General features: G+C 46.9%; 1 protein-coding gene across 2 annotated transcripts in view; it reads left to right on the top strand.

Moving 5' to 3' along the window:
- LOC126262242 (semaphorin-1A) overlaps positions 1 to 19,357 on the top strand; it is a 923,656-nt gene that overhangs the window by 304,593 nt on the left and 599,706 nt on the right. The gene's annotated exons all lie outside the window — the stretch shown is intronic.

Below are 19,357 nucleotides of genomic sequence, written 5' to 3'. Positions count from 1 at the left end.
TGCAAACAGCAGGGTCTAGCAGTAGATCCTCAGCATGAATAGACGTAACGTGTTGCACACGGCTAGGCGGAGAGACCCTTACTGTTTGACTACGCTGTTGGCTATAACACGCTGGAAATAGTGACAACCGTTAAATATCCACGAGGTCCAGTCTGTAGCGATATAAAATGGAGCAAGTTATACAAAAAGCAGATGCCAGGCAGAGATTCGTCGGAAGAATCGCACGAAAGAAGTGGCTTACGAAAAATTTTCATACATTTTTGAGTATATCTTGTCAATCTAGGACCGCTGCGGTCGCATTTATGGAGGAGATAGAGTAGACACAAAGGAGAGAGAGGTGTTTCCGTTTAGTAAGCGCAGGAGCGTTGCGAAGATGCTCGTTGGCCTCCAATGGCTTACGCGTTGTGCGTTACTCAGGAGTTTCCTGTTAAACCATCTAGTACTTCATGCCACATACATTCGCAAAATGCCCATGTCGGAAGAGACGTCGGAAAGGCTTGCCGAGAGTCGTTCTTCCTGAAAAACATCCAAAGTTGGAACAGGGAGGGGTTATTGTTGAGGGAGTGGCGGTAGAGTGGGTTGGGGGAGGGAACGATGAGTCACCGATCAAGCAGTATAGAAAAAGATGTAAGCAGGCAGAAAGACAACACTAGCACAGCGCACTAACACATAAAAAACAAGTAAATATTGGGAAGCAGGCACTATACAAAATCATTGCCCTCCACCTCCATACCAACCACTTATTCGCAATTATATCTTCACCTTTCACACGACACTCCTTTTTAACTTACATATTAACGTATTAACATAATTAAAACGACGTAGTACGCACATGACAAACCACAGACGAAGAGAAAATCTTTAGATAAATTGCAGACCAAAATTAGCGGTTACGATGGCAACACTACTCGCACAAAAAGACGCACGAACACGTTCAGCCAGGAACAAGAAACAAACAAAAATGGTGCTGTATTGTTACATTTCACGCTAAGAAATGTGTAGTGCTGCAAACCAACGTGAGATTAGACAAAACAACAGCAGTTCCATTGCCAAACGAAGGAATATCTTAAAAAGTCCAAGCAGACGACATTTCTTGATCCTGCGAGCCCGGTATTGGCTTGGGCCGCACGTGAAATACCCGCTATAACAGTTTGTACGGCACTGCCTCGCTAGTATTGGGAACACTGCGAATGTATCATAGGGATGGGGAAAACCGACCGGTTGAAACCGATATCCGTATTTTTCGGCAGGTTTTTGGACTCGGTTATAACATGTACTTTCATTTTTTACAAATAACCGTGTGTAAAAACCGGCATATCAGATTTCTGTAGCAGTACTGCAAGAATTTTTGGTTTTTAAATAATTTTTTAATGAGTAGTGTTAAATGTAGCCGGCCGCGGTGGCCGTGCGGTTCTAGGCGCTTCAGTCCGGAACCGCGGGACTGCTACGGTCGCAGGTTCGAATCCTGCTTCGGGCATGGATGTGTGTGATGTCCTTAGGTTAGTTAGGTTCAAGTAGTTCTTAGTTCTAGGGGACTGATGACCTAAGATGTTAAGTCCCATAGTGCTCAGAGCCATTTTGTTAAATGTAAGAGTTCCAGTCTTTAAAATATTGTGTTATTGTGGAAAATGGGAAAAGCGATCATTCCATATTAATAAAAACGCCTACAGTTAAAAGCGTGCACATGTTGCTGTGTGGCATGGCCTATTAGGCAGACTTGAGAGATCGTACAAGTAGATCATCCGCAGTTTCCCGTAGAAAAGAATGTAAATTTGTTGACATACCTATAACTTTACTGTCGTGTTATAAACTTGGGATAATTTTGCGATTCCTTTAGAACGAAAAGTTAATATCCAAAAGTAAAGACACAGGGCAGTTATCAAGTTGTGACACCTTGCTCTCGCTATCGTCGCTCCCGCCTCCTCAACCTTCGCCTTCTTTGCTGGAAACGATAAGACCGATTTCTACCACAGCCAACCCCATATCGATCGGGAACTCTTGCTCCTTTACCTTCATTAGAATTTTCCAATCTTTTTTCAAAGTGTACGTTTACTAATGGAAGTAATAGCAATAAAAAATCCGAAAATCAGTTATTTCAGAAACCGGTTATTTTGAACTGTGTTAAGTCAGGTTAAACTGTAGACAAAAAAACTGGTACAACCGAAAACTGGTTGTTTCAGTGATAAACGCCATGCCTGATGTATTGTATATGTGATAAACAGTTGAACTGTCGGCAAATCTGACGTACACGTTGGAAGCTTTTGCGAGGCTCCTATAAATGTCAGTGAATGAATGAGTTAGCATGAAATTTACTTTGTATGACTATATGGACTGTGAGAAACTATCTGCATTCCAGATACATATGAAAAGTTTAGCAGTTTTGCAGGAATAAATGAAACAGAGTACGATAAAAGTATTCATAATCTTCCATACTAAAAATAAAAGTTATGAATTGTTTAAAACGGTTGTTTATATTCGCATGAAATAAACAGATGCAAAATACTTCTGGGCTATTATGTTTTACATACAGTTTTAAGAGTTAGATACAAAAGGAAGCTGCTCTGGGTGGAACAACTAATACAGCGGAGTTCAGAGCGTAAGCTCGTTATCCATTCATTTCGCGAGTCCGTCATTAAAGAACGGAAGATAGCAATTTTATAAAATGTATACAAAAGCGAGTATTGTGCAACGAACGCATTGTTCAGAGCCTTGTCCACTGACATCGTTTTACATTAAATTCGTATTTCATGGAGTACAGTTCAATTAACGGGACAGTATAGATTGGATATTCGAGATACTTTATGATATTATTTTGTCTTTCTTTAAGAGACTGTGCTCCGATGTTTCTTCTGTAACTGTTTTAAAGTTGTTGTAGTTGCTGTGTCTATCAGATAATCGGAAAGGAAAGTTTACTGCTTTATCGACGGTTACGTGCTGGCTCGGGCTAGTGTTAACCACAGAGTAATGCTTATGACCAGCATAAATAACTCGTGACCGTACATTCGTGTGAATGACATAGAATTGGTATACGAGATGGCATCCAAAAGTTCCCAAAATACAGGGTGTACGGAAAAAATCTTCCAATGTTTACAGAGAATTTTGTATGCAACAAGGGAGGAAAAAGAGTTCCAATAAACATTGGTTGTAAACCTCACATCTTTGGAGCTGTGGTCTACTGCTACTATTGATGACCATGTCTCTGCACTAGTTTTCACGACATGTGCTCGATGTGAACAAGGTAGTAAACGCCTTTACTACAGATGGTGTACAGCGTCGTCGATATTTGCCTATATAAAGTTTAGATGCGTGTACGCTGCTTCTATCTGCTTGCCCGTAGCAGAAGACCGTATCTGCTATCTCTTGTATTGAATAGTAGGCTTCCATTGGGAGCTGTACATCCAGTGACAGACATATAAACAAATAACAGTAATGTGCTGCTGTGTCACAACAGACAATGCGCCGTTTGAACCTTGCGGGTACACCAGATGAAAATGATGTGCCTGTCCAATACACTACATACTGTAGTATGCCGTGGAATACTGAATGTGTCCTTATGTTAGGTGCCTGCTTGGCACCAATGCAGACATATTGCGCTGCATAAACGTCTAGTATGTACGCTGTTTCCTCATCTGTTTAATGCCAAAGCGGTTGGTGTGCACGAAGTGATCCTCATAAACATCCAAGTCATAACTCCGAAGATCTGAGGTTTACGACAAATGTTACTAGGAACTCTTTGCTTCCTTTGATGCACGCTGCATCTTCTGTAATTATTGGAACCTTTTCTCCGGACACACTGTGTACTAATTAAGATTATAACAAGTCTTATTCTTCATCAGCACCTTCAACTGTTTATGCTGGAAAAATTATAATGCAAGCCGTATGCGATCGTGCATTGTTAAGTGGAGTATCCAGTCGTTCCTACACCATATCTGTGGACGTTCTCTCTTCCCGTCCTCCTGCAAACGTCTTAGAAAGTCTGTTGTCGGTCTGACGATGAGAGCGAATTGTTTATGAACTATCCCGTCCATTATATTGAAAAAAAAAAATCGAGAAGGATCGGTTTTGTGGCACCTCTCTGATGTATTCCTGCGTGAAGGACCGTTAAAACTACGCACAAAGAGCTCCCTTGCAACGGAAACCACCGTCTTGGCGTAAATCGCTATCACCTGTATTATTTGATTTGATCCATTGTAAATGGTTTCTGAAAGCCTGCGACTGTAGATACAATAGGTTTGTTTATAAGTAAATAAATCTTCTGCTACCAGTCACGATTTTTCTTTATTTTACTATTCGCACGACGCGTTTCGAGAAATAATTCACACACATCAAAAAACGCACTTGAAAATGGGAATTATTTCTCGAAACGCGTCGTGCGAATAGTAAAATAAAGAAAAATCGTGACTGGTAGCAGAAGATTTATTTATTTATAAACAAACCTATTCTATCTGTATTATTACCATTCACGACCCGCAAAATTTGTGGACAATGCTCCACCGATACTGGACGTAATAGGAAACAAAGCTGATTTTGCTCTGTCAGGTACAGTTACAAGAAAACAAAAATTATGATGATAAACACATTTCCACTTGACAGAAATACGAAAAAACAAAACGAACCTCACAAAAGATTCTACTGCAGACAGTACAGTTTCTTCCCTCTTTGATCTTGCGCAACACTGTGTTTATGAACCAGTTGGCCCTCCTCGTAATTGGAGACACTTCTGAATGCAGTTCTGTATACTCCTTAACAAACTGCCCCGATAAGCCTTTCTCTACTGCCCCATTCCTCTATAGCGGCCTCTACGACGCTCCGTTAGGCCTCTGATGGGACAGGACGATTGCAAACAGCTCGTTTCAGCGTGACCCATGCATTCTCAATGCAGATGAGAGCTGGAGAATATGGAGGCCATTCTGTCTGACTGATTCTATGCTCCACTAGGTAGGTGTTCAAAAGATTGTGACGGGGCCGTGCACTGTCGTCCATCAGCGTGAATCCCACTCCTATATGTTCATCAAATGGAAGCATAGTCCATAGTGCGTAGAAGGATGTCGTCGCGGTGCTTCACACCAGTCACCATGCCATGTCTTGCCACGACGGGTGTACATTATTCCACTCCAAAACATGACTGAACCGCCTTCATATGAGTGGCGGCCTATGATACAGTCGAAGCGCAGACGCAGTGTAAACATTTTTTGGAATTACCGCCCTAAACGTTTAGCGTTGTGTTGAGAGCTTTTGCTTGCTGTTATACACAGATGTAGATACTGAATACCACTTGTTTTTCTTCCGCGTCCACTTCTGCGACGATACTAAACTGATCCTGTCGCTACAAACTTTTTCTATATTGTAGACACATCGCTTTGACTCACGTCGACATTCGCTGACACGTTTGTTTCGTTCCCTGCTCCATTAGATGGTTCAAATGGCTCTAAGCACTATGGGACTTAACATCTGAGGTCATCGGTCTCCTATACTTAGAACTATCTAACCTAAGGATATCACACACCTTCATGTCCGAGGCAGGATTCGAGCCTGCGACCGTAGCAGCCGCGTGGTTCCGAACTAAAGCGCTAGAACCGCTCGGCCACAGCGGCCGGCCCATGCTCCATTAGCATGTCTGTACGGAGCCTCTGATCGTAAATTGTTGTCTGAACTATCGTAAAGCAATATAACTCTCGTAATGACGCACAGCACAAGTACTGCAACATTTACAGTTAACGGATTGCCATAGGCTGTATACTGCCCCCCACGGTAGAAACAGGGACTGTTTCCGCTACAATTACTTTGCAAAACAATGTATTGATACCGTAACGCATTCCAGGACCACAGAGATCAATATTAGAGTTTCGGCAGTATGCAACATTTATTTTGACCGCTGTACTTTGCCACCCCAGGAGGGTGGAGCATCACAACCATTAACTCACAGAAACACGACACTGGAAACATGATTATCAATAACTGACCGAACCACTCGGCTCGTAGCCCACTTCAGGAAGGCTATATGGAGAGACACCTTCTGGTATTTCAGTGTACTAGTAAATATGTGCGCGCGATATTTAAATTTCGGCAACTTTCGGATGCCATCTTCTCTAGGTGGTGTGATCGATGTCAGGGTCCTCTAAACGCAGAAAATTGTAAGTTAATGCAGAGGAGTAGCAGACACAATCCCGTAATGTTTGAATACTGTATTAGCAATGTGCTGCTTGACTCAGAGACGACGTTTACAGTTCTAGGCGTAACGTTGCCAAGGTATATCAAATTGAACGACTACACGAGGTCGGTGGTAGGGAAGGCGAGTGGTCGAATTCGGTTTATTAGGAGAATTGTAGGAAAGTGTAGCTCATCTATAAAGGAGGCCGCGAATAGAACGCTTGTGCGATCTGTTCTTGAGAACTGCTAGTGTTGGGAATGGTTGGTTGGTTGATTTGGGGGAAGAGATCAAACAGCGACGTCATCGATCCGACGGGTTAGGGAAGGACGGGGAAGGAAGTCGGCCGTGCCGTTTCAAAGGAACCATCCCGCCATTTGCCTGAAGCGATTTAGGGAATAATGGTAAACTTAAATCAGGGTGGCCGGATGCAGGTTTGAACCGTCGTCGTCCTGAATGAGAGTCCAGTGTGCTAGCCACTGCTCAACCTCGCTTGGTGTTAGGGACGCCTCGCCAGGTCGGATTAACGGTAGACATCGAAGCAGTTCAGAGGCGGGCTGCTAGATTTGTACCCGGTTGGCTCGAACAACACGCAAGTATTGCGGAGATACTTCGAGAACGCAAATGGGGAATCTATGGAGGGAAGATACGTTTTCTTCGCGAAACGCTGTTGAGAAAGTTTAGAGAACCGACATTTGAAGCTGACTGCAGAACGATTGTACTGCCGCCAACTTAAATCTTGTTTAAGGACCGCGAAGATAAGGTGTCATACGGAACTATATAGATAGTCCTTTTTCCCTCGTTCCATTGGCAAGTGAACAGGCGAGGAAATGACTAATAGTAGAACAAGGTAACATCCGCCACGCACCATAGGGTGGCTTGTGAAGTATGACGAAGGTTTAGATAGGCCTTGTGGCAACGTAGTTCCGCACACGCCATGAGTGAATCTGTTGAAGTAAGAGGTAAAATCCCGGTTCGAGACGGAGAAAACGGGCCAGGCCGACCGCCGTGTCGGTCTCTGCCAATAGCACCATTGAATGCGGCGTGGAGGAGCTTGTGGTCAGCCGGTCGTGTCGGGCTCTTTGATCTTGGAACAGCTTTAGTAGCTCCACAACTGGCCTCACGAGGCTGGGTGCACTCAGTTCCCGACCTCTGAGCAAGAAAAACCAGTACCGGGAATCGAACGTGTCCTCCCCGTGTGTCCAGCCGCTCTGACCACTTTTTTAAGAAATCGAAAAATTTCATTCAATTTAGTGTATACATACAAATATAAAAACATTATTAAGAAATGTTACATTATTTTTTCGTTTCACTTTTTCTTTTTAAAACTTCCCTCTTTTACTACATTTTCATTGAATATCTTCATGTTTAGATTTCGTTTTGGTTTCGGTTTTAGAATATTTTCCCTTGCGTATGTTTCTGGAATGCTTTCAGTCTTTTTATGAAGTTTACGAGTTACGTTTTTTGACTTGTTTCCTCATTGTGTGTAAGTTTTCGGTTCTAGGCGCTACAGTCTGGAACCGCGCGACCGCTCCGGTCGCAGGTTCGAATCCTGCCTCGGGCATGGATGTGTGTGATGTCCTTAGGTTAGTTAGGTTTAAGTAGTTCTAACTTCTAGGGGACTGATGACCTGAGAAGTTAAGTCCCATAGTGCTCAGAGCCATTTGAACCATTTTGTATAAGTTTCTATTTGACGATTAAAGTGAACAAAGAAATACTTTTATGTCACAAGCATACAAATTTTTATAGGATACAAGCCTATGAGAGTATGCTGACAGTATGACTTCTGCTACTATGGAGTGGAATCTTTAGTATTTTCATCTACGGAGGCTGTCAACCTGTGGTACTACGCTCATTAAGTCTTCTGGCTGTTCTGCAGCGTCGTGTTATAAACTACTTGAAATATAAAGTAAACAGGCGATCGGCTGAGTTGCAGCTAACTTCCTCAGGGCAAAGGCTTTTGTCCTGACGAAGTAAGCCTCAACTTGACCGGAACGTCGGTTTACTTTAGGATTTGAAGTATTATATAACATGACGCTGCAAGCACCCAGAAGGTTTTTTTGATGAGCCCGACTTCAGTCGTGGAAGCTAGCGTATTTTTATCTTTGGTAGTAATGTTCAAACAACCAACATGAGTGACAGTGAAAGTTGGAGCCAGGCCTCCAGGCGTGCTCTGATCGCGGAATGGTTAAGGCGGCTGCTCGCTAAAGGCAGGAAATCCTGGTTAGTCGCAGCCCGGCATAAATTTTCATCATTCGCGACGTACTCATTTAGAGAGAGTGTCTGGTGCACCGGTCGGCAAACTTCTAGTACCAACGGGCCCCGTTGTGTAAGCCTTAATATCTTGCGGTCCGCGCATGTTTCTAAGGTGTTTTATGGGTTTAGAATACAGAATAAGCTAAAAATTCTACCACGTGTTTTGTTTAGCTGGTAACATTATTAGAAATTAGCTTAAAATAAAAGATGTGCGTTAAGTTTGTGAAAGAAACGTATTGAATATTTCTAAAGTGTTATTTAAACAGAAGGAAAAACGGAAATATATATATTCGCTTGCAGTTGTGAACAGAAGATGGTTTACATTTCCAATACAACATTATAGCAGTTTGGGAAGGAAATAAAGGAAAGCAAAAAAAAGAAGGAAAAAAGCGATGAAGAGGAGGTTAGATCCTGTTTTTCAATAGGGGGCTTAACGATGGGGTGATTCTGAAAAATTATTACGATCTGTCACTATCCAAGCACAGCTTACGTAAGCAAAGGTTACGTATCTTGAATCTGATTGAAAACATTGAAAAACGTCGTTATATATAACGAAATTTGTTTAAAAGAGTGGACGAATGCTGCTCACGCTGCCATAAGCTGTTTGCGAAATTTTTGAAATATGTTGCGGTATCAGTACATGACACAACGGATTAAAGTGTTTTCTCTCTAGGAATTTTGATGTCAAAGATGGACCTCAGTATTCTCAATAAAGGAGTGGCAAAGTAGATGAAGTCACGAAGAGAGTTCAGCAAAAATTGGAGCCATGATCACTAAACAGTTTAAAACCCTTTAGTTAACGCTGTATACTAATGACTGGATTGCTCATCTGACGGAGGTTGGATTCCCGATCTGCGAGAACAAGCAGAAGCAGAATTTATTATTTTTTTTAATAAGTTTTGAAAGTGTTCGTTATTGGCAGCTACTGGCTCGCCGCGTACGACAATGGAATAAAGCAGTCGTCAAAGATGAAACTCTGAATGGAGGCAAAGCGATAGTTGCCGAAAGTGGTGCTGCTGTGCGCGCAAGGTATTTCTTGAAAGTTTCTCTACGAAAATGATAAAATCATTACTAACACAATGATGGGCCCGCAGGCAGCACTCAGTGGTTTCACAGACCGCATGTGGCCACAGTTTGTCGATCTGTGGTCTAGTGTTCGTATACCATACAGTGAGTACAGCGCTGTTTGTAGAAAAACTTTTCATCTATAGTACCATACGAGTGTGACGTATTTTCTGGACGCCCTCGCTTGAGAGACCTTTGTTGTCATGTTGTATATTAATAATCCGGGTAACACTGTTAATAGTAAACATAAAAATTTTCTCAGATAATATAATAATCACAATGAAGTACATTCAGAAAAAATCTGTACTGACATTCAATCAAATCATGATACGATTTCAAGATGGTGCAAAGATGAACAACATGCTATAAATGTTCAGAAATATAAAATTGTACAGAAGCGAAAAAACGTAGCCTTGCTGCAACTGTTTGTTGAGATATCAAATGGAATTATCATGTCGACTTATTCATAGGTAAATCGGGTGGCAGATTTCCGTCCATTGGTTGGATACTGTTTGCTGATGACACTGTAGTGTACAGGAAAGCGTCATCATTGAGTGGCTCTAAGAGGGTGTAGGATACAATTTGTATGTGGTGCGATGAATGACGGCTTGATCTAGATGTAGAAAAAATTTAAGTTGATGCAATGATTAGGAAAAGCAATTGTGTAACGTTCTAAAACAGTATTACAGGTGTGCTGCTTGATACGGTCACATCAATTCAATATCTAGGCGCATCGATTCAATATCGAAGCGTAAGGTTGCAAAGCGATATGAAATGGGACGAGCACATAAGGACCGTAGCAGGGAAGGCGAATGGTTTAGCGGGAGAATTGTAGGAAAGTGCAGGAGACCGCGTGTAGATCATTTGGCGGCACACTCTGAGGTGTTGATAGTGTTTGGAATCCCTACCAGGGCAGATTAAAGGAAGACATCGAAGAAATTCATAGGTGTTTACTGCTAGATTTGTTACTAGTTGCTTCGACCAACACGTACGGAGATGTTTGGGGAAGTCAAAAGGGAATCCCTATGTTCTTTTCGCGAAACACTTTTTTAAAAATTTAGAGAACCGGGATTTGCGACTGCTTGCAGGACGATTCTACTGTTTCCAACGTACATTTCACGCAAGGACCACGAAGACAAGAGAAACGAAGGCTCATACGGCGGCGTATAGGCTGTTGTTTTTCCTTCCATTTGTGAGTGTTAAAAAAGGAAGTGACTTGTAGTGATAGAAGGTACCGTCTACCATGCACTTAGGTGACTTACGGGTGTTGGTGCATTGTGTCTACAGAAAACTCATCCCAAAGTAATACTAAAGTGTGTGGGGCCCATACCAAATAAAACTAATGAGTGATATTGAATCTATACAGAAAAGTCTGCTCAAATGTACACTATTTTGTTTGACAAGTGGAAGAGTGTCACGGAGATGCTGAAAATCCAGAATTTGCAGATGCTTAAAGGTAGTCGCAAACTATCCCACGAAAGCCTGTTTACAAAGTTTGAAGAACCAGCTTTTAATGATTTATCTAGTAATATATTACAACGCACTACGTACACTCTCGCAAGTAGAGAGAAGAGAAAGATTAATTACATCTCGCATAGAAGCACTTTAAGTGGTCATACTTCCTGCGCTCCATACGCGAATGGAATGTGATAAAGTCCTAATAAATGGTGGAATGGGAAGGACCTTCTGTCATGTATTTGAGTTGTTTGTAGAGTATGTATGTAGATGTAGACAGCTGCACTAAAGTGCCGTCTTGTAGACAGAAATAGCGTAAATACCGTCACTCGGTGGAGAGATAAGTTATAAAACTTGCTGGCAAATTAAAACTGTGTGCCTTGCCTTTTGCGGACAAGTGCTCTACCCAAACCCTACTCACGACCAGTCACCACAGCCTTCCTTCCTCCGGTACCTCATCTCCTACCTCTTCATTCTGGACATATTTTGCTGAACGAGAGGCTGAGAATTTATGTGGTGGGGAGCGTGTAAGTGGCGTTAGGCGATCAGGACGAGGAGCAGCGGTGGAGGTGGGCGGGCTCTGCTGATCGATAGCAGCGGCCCTCTAGGGAGACTCGATTGGAGTCCCAGAGCGCCCGTGGAAATAGCTCCGGCGTAGCGGCGAGTCCGGCGCCGGCACATCGCCACGTGTTTGGTTGCCGCTCTCCCTGGAGCGCCATCAGCCTGTCTGCTGCGTCTCTTCACGCTTGCTGCTGTCTGCCGTTGCTCGACTACTCACTTGCTCCTGTACTTGCTTCACTGTATTGTCACGAGGCGTCCTCACACGGCACATGAAAGACAATTTGGACGAGAAGGGGCGCGAGTTTGTCTTGTCACAGTTTGGGCGCTTCAGAGCTTTGACATTCGTGAGGAACACATCAAATCTTGTCTGATTTTAACAGCATGCTGCCAGTCGTGAAACAGGGTATTCATTTCATTGTAGACCAATAGAAGTTTGCTTTGTACAGGGTGCGGCGCTTAAATCTGGACTAATTCCAGTATGAATTTCCTACCATACCGTAGTTCGGAGGTCGCGATTGGCGTTCTGGAAAGCCGTAGGCATCTATTAAGCAGTCAGAACCTCAGAATGGCTGAGATGTTACGGACAAGTGGGGAGTACAACCGAACAGCTGCGATTATCGAAAGTCTTCGCGCGGGGCGTTCACACACTGAAATATTTCGATTCTTCGGGTACCCGGGATCAACTGTTTACGATATTGTGTAATGCTTCGGAGAAGTCGGGGGAAGGCCCCTCTAACCCGGTGACGGAACCTCGTTCGAGGGAACACGTATCACGAACTGCGGCACTCATCGAAAGGTCTCGGGCGCTGATTTCGGAGGACCCGGGGCAATCACTGAGGAAACTGACGTGAATATTGAATGTCAGCGAGCGAACAATACGACTGATAGTAGAGGAAGACTTCATACGAGGCACTTAGTTCGAAACTGACTCTCGAGTAACGTCGTTGACATGTTCTGTTAAAATGTAAATGTCGTGTGGCTAGGGCCTCCCGTCGGGTAGACCGTTCGCCGGGTGCAAGTCTTTCGATTTGACGCCACTTCGGCGACTAGTCCCTGAGTGGAGATCATCTCCGACCCAGCCCGGAATCGAACCCGGGCCCTAAGGATTGACATTCTGTCACGCAGACCACTCAGCTACCGGGGGCGGACACATCTTCTGGTCAAAGGAGTTCTGCGCCCCTCCCCCCCTCCCACAATAGCCCGTATTTGAACCCCCTCCGTTATGTTTAGAGCGTAGTCGAAAGAGTTATCAATAAGACGAGGCACCGTAATGTCGCATCCCTACGCACAGCTATCGAAGTAGTATTCGCGAATATGGACAGCGCTGTTTTGGAGGCGGTCATTGCAGCTAAGGGGCTACATCGAGTAATGTTACTCTTGAAAAATACCACTACTTTTGCATGGAAGGATTTTCATTTTCAGTTGTATTTTGTTTTAATAAACTTACTTTTAAAGAAAATTTTCTTTTGTCCGGATTTAAGCGCCGCACTCTTTAAGTCACTGGATCAGAAGAATAACTGCCAACTTTGGGGATATATAGGGTGGTAAGAACAGTCTGAGAAGCTGGTAAGGGTGTTGCACAGTAGGTCGTGCTGAGAAATAACTCTCAAGAAAATTCGATACGTTGCGCCTTTCAGAGTTAATTAGCATTGAAGTTAGCTAAATAGGTTATTGCGCACGCAAATTAAAGTGGCTTCCTAATTACAATTAGTGTCAAATGTTGTCATAGCGTAGGTGATGACGCACGAGACTGTTCAGCCTTTGGCTCGGGTTCTATCCTTACTATCGTCCCGTGCCCAATTCTTGTATCGTTCTCTTGTCCAATTTTAGGAAACGAAACGAGGAACACATTTGGCGACGTCGTCTCTGGCGGGCCGCTTGAATTTGTGCGTGCAACTGCCTGAACGGCTAACTTAAATGATAATTAGCTTGAAAACGGCGCAAAGCATCGAATGTTTTTCTTAACAATTACTTCCCAGCACAATCTACATTGCAACACCATTGCAAGCTTTTCAGACAATTCCTCAGTGATGACTTATGGGATAATATTCTGGGATAACTCCTCATTGAGAAAGTATTCATCTCACAAAAGAAGGTAAGTAGAATTATGTGTTGGTTTCACAGTCGTACAACTTTCCGGCATCGCTAAGCAGCTGGGAATGTTAACCACAGCTTCACAGTACGTTATCCACTTAGGAAATTTGACAACAACACATCTGTGACATTAACAAAGATATTTTCGGTACAGCACTTGAGGGGGAAAATAGTCTGCATTATCCTTTGATGAATTTGACTTTGGGACAGAAAGAGCTGAAATGTATAGCTATAAAACTCTCCAAGAATCTACCCTCGCAAATCAAACGTCTGACAGATGGTACAAGTGTTTTCATATATAGATTATAAAAGTTTCTCCTTAACAACTCGTATATCATTGTGAAATTGTTTGTTAAAAATAATTAGTTAATTGTACGGAAAAACCAGTAACTGGCTGGCGTGTAGCCGCATAAAGGTTTTTTTTTTTTTTTTAAATATGTCTTCCCTGTTTCTTCTGTTGACGCGTTCCACATGATCTATCGAACAAAATACAAACTGCGAACAGACACCATATTTTGTTGTTATTGTCCACATTGTTTCAAACAGTTTATCTAATTTCACGGGGCTATTTCATCTATATGAATGAAATTAGAAACTTGGGGATACCCCCCCTGCGGGTTCGGGGGTAAGAATAGGCCCGCGGTATTCCTGCCTGTCGTACGAGGCGACTAAAAGGAGTCTCAAACGTTTCGGCCTTCTGTGATGGTCCCCTCTTGGGTTTGACCTCTTTTTTTCCAAATTTCTGTTGTTAGTGCGTGCCATTTGGGGAAGGACACCTTACGTGGTGTTTTTCTATTGGTCCCTCATGCACCACCATCTTGCATGTTCCCTATTGTCGTATGGGGGGGATTGCACCCAACATCTTCTGGGTTGTCTCCTTCTCGTCTTGTGCGCAATCCTCTTCTTAGCGCCCACGACAACTGTGGACCCTTTCAACACCTAAAATCCAGCACGGTAGCCAGTCCGTTGTGGTGGGGTCGTCATGTACCCTCTTGGTGGTAGCCCCCTGACCACGCAGGGATCGCACTACAGATGCCTGAGCTGTTTCTTCCCCATGCATGCCAAGGAGTATGTGCCCATCTTGTCTGGGGCACAGGGACTCCGGGCTGCGGGATATCGGCCAGGTACCCGTTGCTTTGGCTGGGTGGCGCCCTTGGGGAGAGCCCTCGTTCGGAGTAGGTGGCATCTGGGCGGATGTGGCGCAATGAAGCGCAATAAATCACACCAAGCTGGTGGTCGCACGGCCACCAGCGTCTCTAAGCGAGGCAGAGTAGACTTCGATGCTGCGCAATATGACCCTCAGTCGTTCCCCTCGTTGGGTGCGCCATGGGAGGGACGTAGATCTAGTGCCAAGCGGGAGCCTTAAGTACCACAATACCTTGTCTGTAGCAGGGCTGATGGTGATTCCTTTCTTACGACAAAGCCTCTGTTTTTTGTGGAACACCTGGAGGATAAGTTTGGGGAAGTGGCGGGGTTGTCTAAAATGAGGAATGAGTCCATCCTCCTCAAGACGTCTTCCCCAGCCCAGTCACGAGCGTTGCTCTTGTGTGATAAGCTGAGTGACGTCCCTGTTACCGTCACTCCCCACAGTAGCTTAAATATGGTCCAGGGGATTATTTACCATCGTGACCTCTTGTTACAATCCGATGACGAGCTGAGAGCAAACTTGGAACGACGTGGTGTACGTTTTGTCCGTCGTGTACACAGAGGCCCCAAGACTAACAGGGTGGCCACCGGTGCCTTTATCTTGGCCTTCGAGGGTGATGTCTTGCCCGAGAAGGTCAAGGTAATGGTTTACCGTTGTACGTAAAGGCCATACGTCCCTCCCCCGATGCGGTGCTTCCAATGCTGGAAGTTTGGGCACATGTCCTCCCGTTGCCCATCCAGCGCCACATGTCGAGATTGCGGACGCCCCTCTCATCCCGATTCTCCATGTGCGCCTCCACCTGTATGTGTCAACTGTGGGGAGCACCACTCTCCATGCTCGCCGGATTGCCCCGTTCTTCATAAGGAGCGGAAGATAATGGAATTTAAGACCATGGACCGGCTTACTTATCGAGAGGCAAAACTGAAATTTGAAAGGTTGTATCCTGCTTCCCTTCGCCCATCTTATGCTGCAGCCACGTTATCGTCGCCCTCGCGAGCGACGGTTGTCGCCTCATCTGTGCCGCCTTCAGTGGGCCCTTGGGGCCGTGCATCTCTGTCTGCCCCCCTCTTGTCTGGGGGCACGCCTTCCTCTGTTGCCCCCTTAGCGGTTGGGGGCAAACCCTCTTCTGTCGCTCCCCCCACGCTTACTTCGGGGGTGACATCTCCTCCGAAACCGGGGGGCTCGATCCCTCCCCCTCCTTCTCCGCCGGCGTTGCCTCTACCGGTTCCTCTCTCGCGGAAGGGGTCCCTCGGGGCTCTCCCTTCCTCGGTTTCTTCTCCTACCCAGCCGGATGTCAGCCAATGGCTGAAGGTTCCGCCACCTGCTGGTCGTAGGGCTTCTGCGTCGTCGTCAGCCTCCGATGCTCCTTCAGAGAAGCTCTCCCAGCCCTCTCACCCTAAGGGCCGACGCGAGAAGAAGGAACGGAATGTGTCCAAGAAGAAGGACGTTGCGGCGGTTTCAGTACCGCCTGCTGCACATAGTCCTGGCTCCGGGGATGAGCTGGATCTCTGCCGCGGATCTCGCCCTCACGGAACCCTTGGGGGCCTTTCCTATGGCCACAGCTGACTCTCCCCCGGTGGCGGCAGTTGGCTCTGAGGCGCCGTCTGCCTCTTAGTCGCCTTCACGCCCTCCCAGTCCCTTCCTGCTTCCATTCTCCAGTGGAACTGCAGCGGTTATTTCCGCCACCTGCCTGAGCTCCGGATGCTTCTGAGTGTTTCCCCTGTTCTCTGCATTGCTCTGCAGGAAACTTGGTTTCCTGCACTGCGGACCCCCGCCCTTCGCGGTTATCGGGGATACTATAAGAAATGTGCTGCCTGTCAACGAGCGTCAGGTGGGGTTTGCCTCTTTGTTCACCACTCTGTCTGTAGCTCGCCAGTACCCCTTCAGACGCCTTTAGAGGCAGTCGCTGCCAGGGTTGAGCTCTCGCCGGCTATTACTGTTTGCTGTGTTTACATTCCTCCGGATGGGGAGCCCCCCCGACATGTCTTGGCTGCACTGCTGGCTCAACTCCCGCCACCATTGCTGCTTCTGGGAGATTTCAATGCCCACAACCCTCTATGGGGTGGGACTGTCTCCGATGACCGCGGTCGGGCCGTGGAGCATTTGTTGGCTCAGCTCGACCTTAGCCTCTTGAACACCGGTGCTCCCACGCATTTCAGTGTGGCCCACGGCTCGTTCTCGGCCATCGATCTCTCTCTTTGCAGCCCCGGACTTGTCCCTTCCCTCCACTGGAGAGTGCATCCTGACCTGTGTGGTAGTGACCATTTTCCCATCTATTTGTCACTGCCCCAGTGTCATACTTCTGGGCGCCTGCCCCGCTGGGCTCTCCACAGGGCTGACTGGCCGGCTTTTACTTCCGCTGCAACCATTGAGTCTCCCCCACAGGGTGACATTGACGAGGTGGGCAGTGTCTTCACCACGTCCATTATTTCGGCGGCCGAGGCTGCCATCCCCCGCTCTTCTGGACTCCCTCAGAGGAAGGCTGTCCCCTGGTGGTCGCCGGAGATTGCTGAGGCTATTCGCGACCGTAGGCGAGCTTTCCAGCGTCATAGGCGGCACCCGTCTCTAGAGACCCTCATCGCCTTTAAGAGGCTCCGTGCCTTGGCCCGTCGCCTTATCGCACGGCGTAAGCAGGAGTGCTGGGAGAGGTACGTCTCATCCCTGGGCTCCCGTGTCTCCCCCTCGCTCGTGTGGTCCCGGATCCGGCGGATTTATGGATCCCAGACCCCTATGGGTGTCCCTGGGATCTCCCTGGACGGCGCTGTCTGCACGGACGCTGCCGCCATTGCTGAACAACTTGCTGCGCACTTTGCTAAGAGCTCTGTGACTGCAACTTATCCCCCCGCCTTTCGCTCTCTCAAGGAGCGGGCCGAGCAGACGCCATTATCATTCCACATGCGTCGTTCTGAAAAATACAATGCTCCTTTCAGCGAGAGGGAATTCTTCGCTGCCCTCGCCGATTGCCCTGATACAGCACCAGGACCAGACTGCATCCACGCGCAGATGCTGAAGCATCTCTCCAGGGACTGCCAGCGACACATCCTCACCATCTTTAACCGCATCTGGAGCGAGGGCGTGTTCCCGTCGCAATGGCGAGAGGGTGTTATTGTCCCCATCTTGAAGCCCGGTGCGGACCCACTGGCGGTGGACAGCTATCGACCCATTACCCTCACCAACGTTTTGTGCAAATTGCTCGAATGTATGGTGGGGCGGCGTTTGTGTTGGGTCCTTGAGTCGCGCGGTCTCCTCGCTCCATCCCAGGGTGTCTTCCGTCGGGGCCGGTCTGCAGTGGACAATTTGGTGCGGCTGGAATCTGCTATCCGTACGGCCTTTGCCCGACGTCAGCATCTCGTTGCTGTATTTTTTGATCTGCGGAAGGCGTATGACACCACATGGAGGCATCACATCCTTGCTACGTTGCATGAGTGGGGTCTTTGTGGTCAGCTCCCGGCTTTTCTTCAAACCTTTTTATTGCGCCGCTCTTTCCGGGTGCAAGTGGGTGCCGCCACTAGTTCATCTTATATACAGGAAAATGGGGTCCCGCAGGGCTTGGTGTTGAGCGTCTCGTTATTTCTAGTGGCCATTAGTGGTCTGGCTGCAGCCGTGGGGTCGTCGGTGTCTCCTTCTTTGTATGCCGACGACTTCTGCATCTCATTTGGCTCCACGACTACGGGAGTCGCCGAACGCAGGCTGCAAGTAGCCGTTCGCAAGGCAGCATCATGGGCTCTGACTCATGCTTTTCAGTTCTCTGCAGCCAAGACTCGAGTTATGCACTTCTGCAGGCGTCGGACGGTCCACCCTCATCCTGAACTTTACCTCAACGGGCACCTGCTTGAAGTGGTGGACACTTGCCGCTTCTTAGGACTCGTGTTTGATGCCCGGCTCACATGGGTTCCTCATATTACTCAGCTGAAGCAAAAGTGCTGGCGGCACCTCAACGCCCTCCGCTGCCTCAGCCACACATCTTGGGGTGCAGATCGCTGCACGCTGTTGAGATTGTACAGAGCCCTTGTGCAGTCCAGGCTTGATTATGGGAGCCTGGCCTATGGGTCTGCATCACCCTCAGTGTTGAAGTTGTTAGACCCCATACACCATTGTGGGGTTCGGCTTGCAACTGGCGCCTTTCGTAGGAGCCTCGTGGATAGTCTACTGGTGGAGGCCGGGGTTCCCCCGCTGCGGATTCGCCGCCACAGACTGCTCGCCGACTATGCTGTCCACGTGCATTGCTCGCCGGACCATCCCAATCGTCGCCTGCTTTTCCCTATCACGGTCCTACATCTGCCCGAACGGCGACCTCGGTCTGGGCTTTCCATAGCTGTCCGCGTCCAGTCCCTGCTGTCGGAACTGAGCTCCTTCCCTCTTCTGCCTCCCTTCCGGGTCCGTGCACCTACGCCTCCCTGGTGTTTGCCCCGTCCGTCCGTCCGTCTGGACTTGGCACAGGGACCCAAGGACTCGGTTCCGCCTTTGGCCCTCCGTCGCCGTTTTCTTGCGCTCCTCGCCTCATTTCCGGGCTGTGAGACTGTCTACACTGATGGTTCCCTGGTTGATGGTCGCACTGCCTACGCTTTTGCTCACGATGCCCATGTTGAACAGCGCTCCTTGCCGGCTGGCTGCAGTATTTTTACTGCAGA

The sequence above is a fragment of the Schistocerca nitens genome, chromosome 6 (assembly GCF_023898315.1).
Source record: "Schistocerca nitens isolate TAMUIC-IGC-003100 chromosome 6, iqSchNite1.1, whole genome shotgun sequence".
NCBI classification, from domain to species: Eukaryota; Metazoa; Arthropoda; class Insecta; order Orthoptera; family Acrididae; genus Schistocerca; species Schistocerca nitens.
The sequence above is the reverse complement of the archived record's forward strand: the minus strand, read 5'-3'. Positions and strand labels throughout refer to the sequence as shown.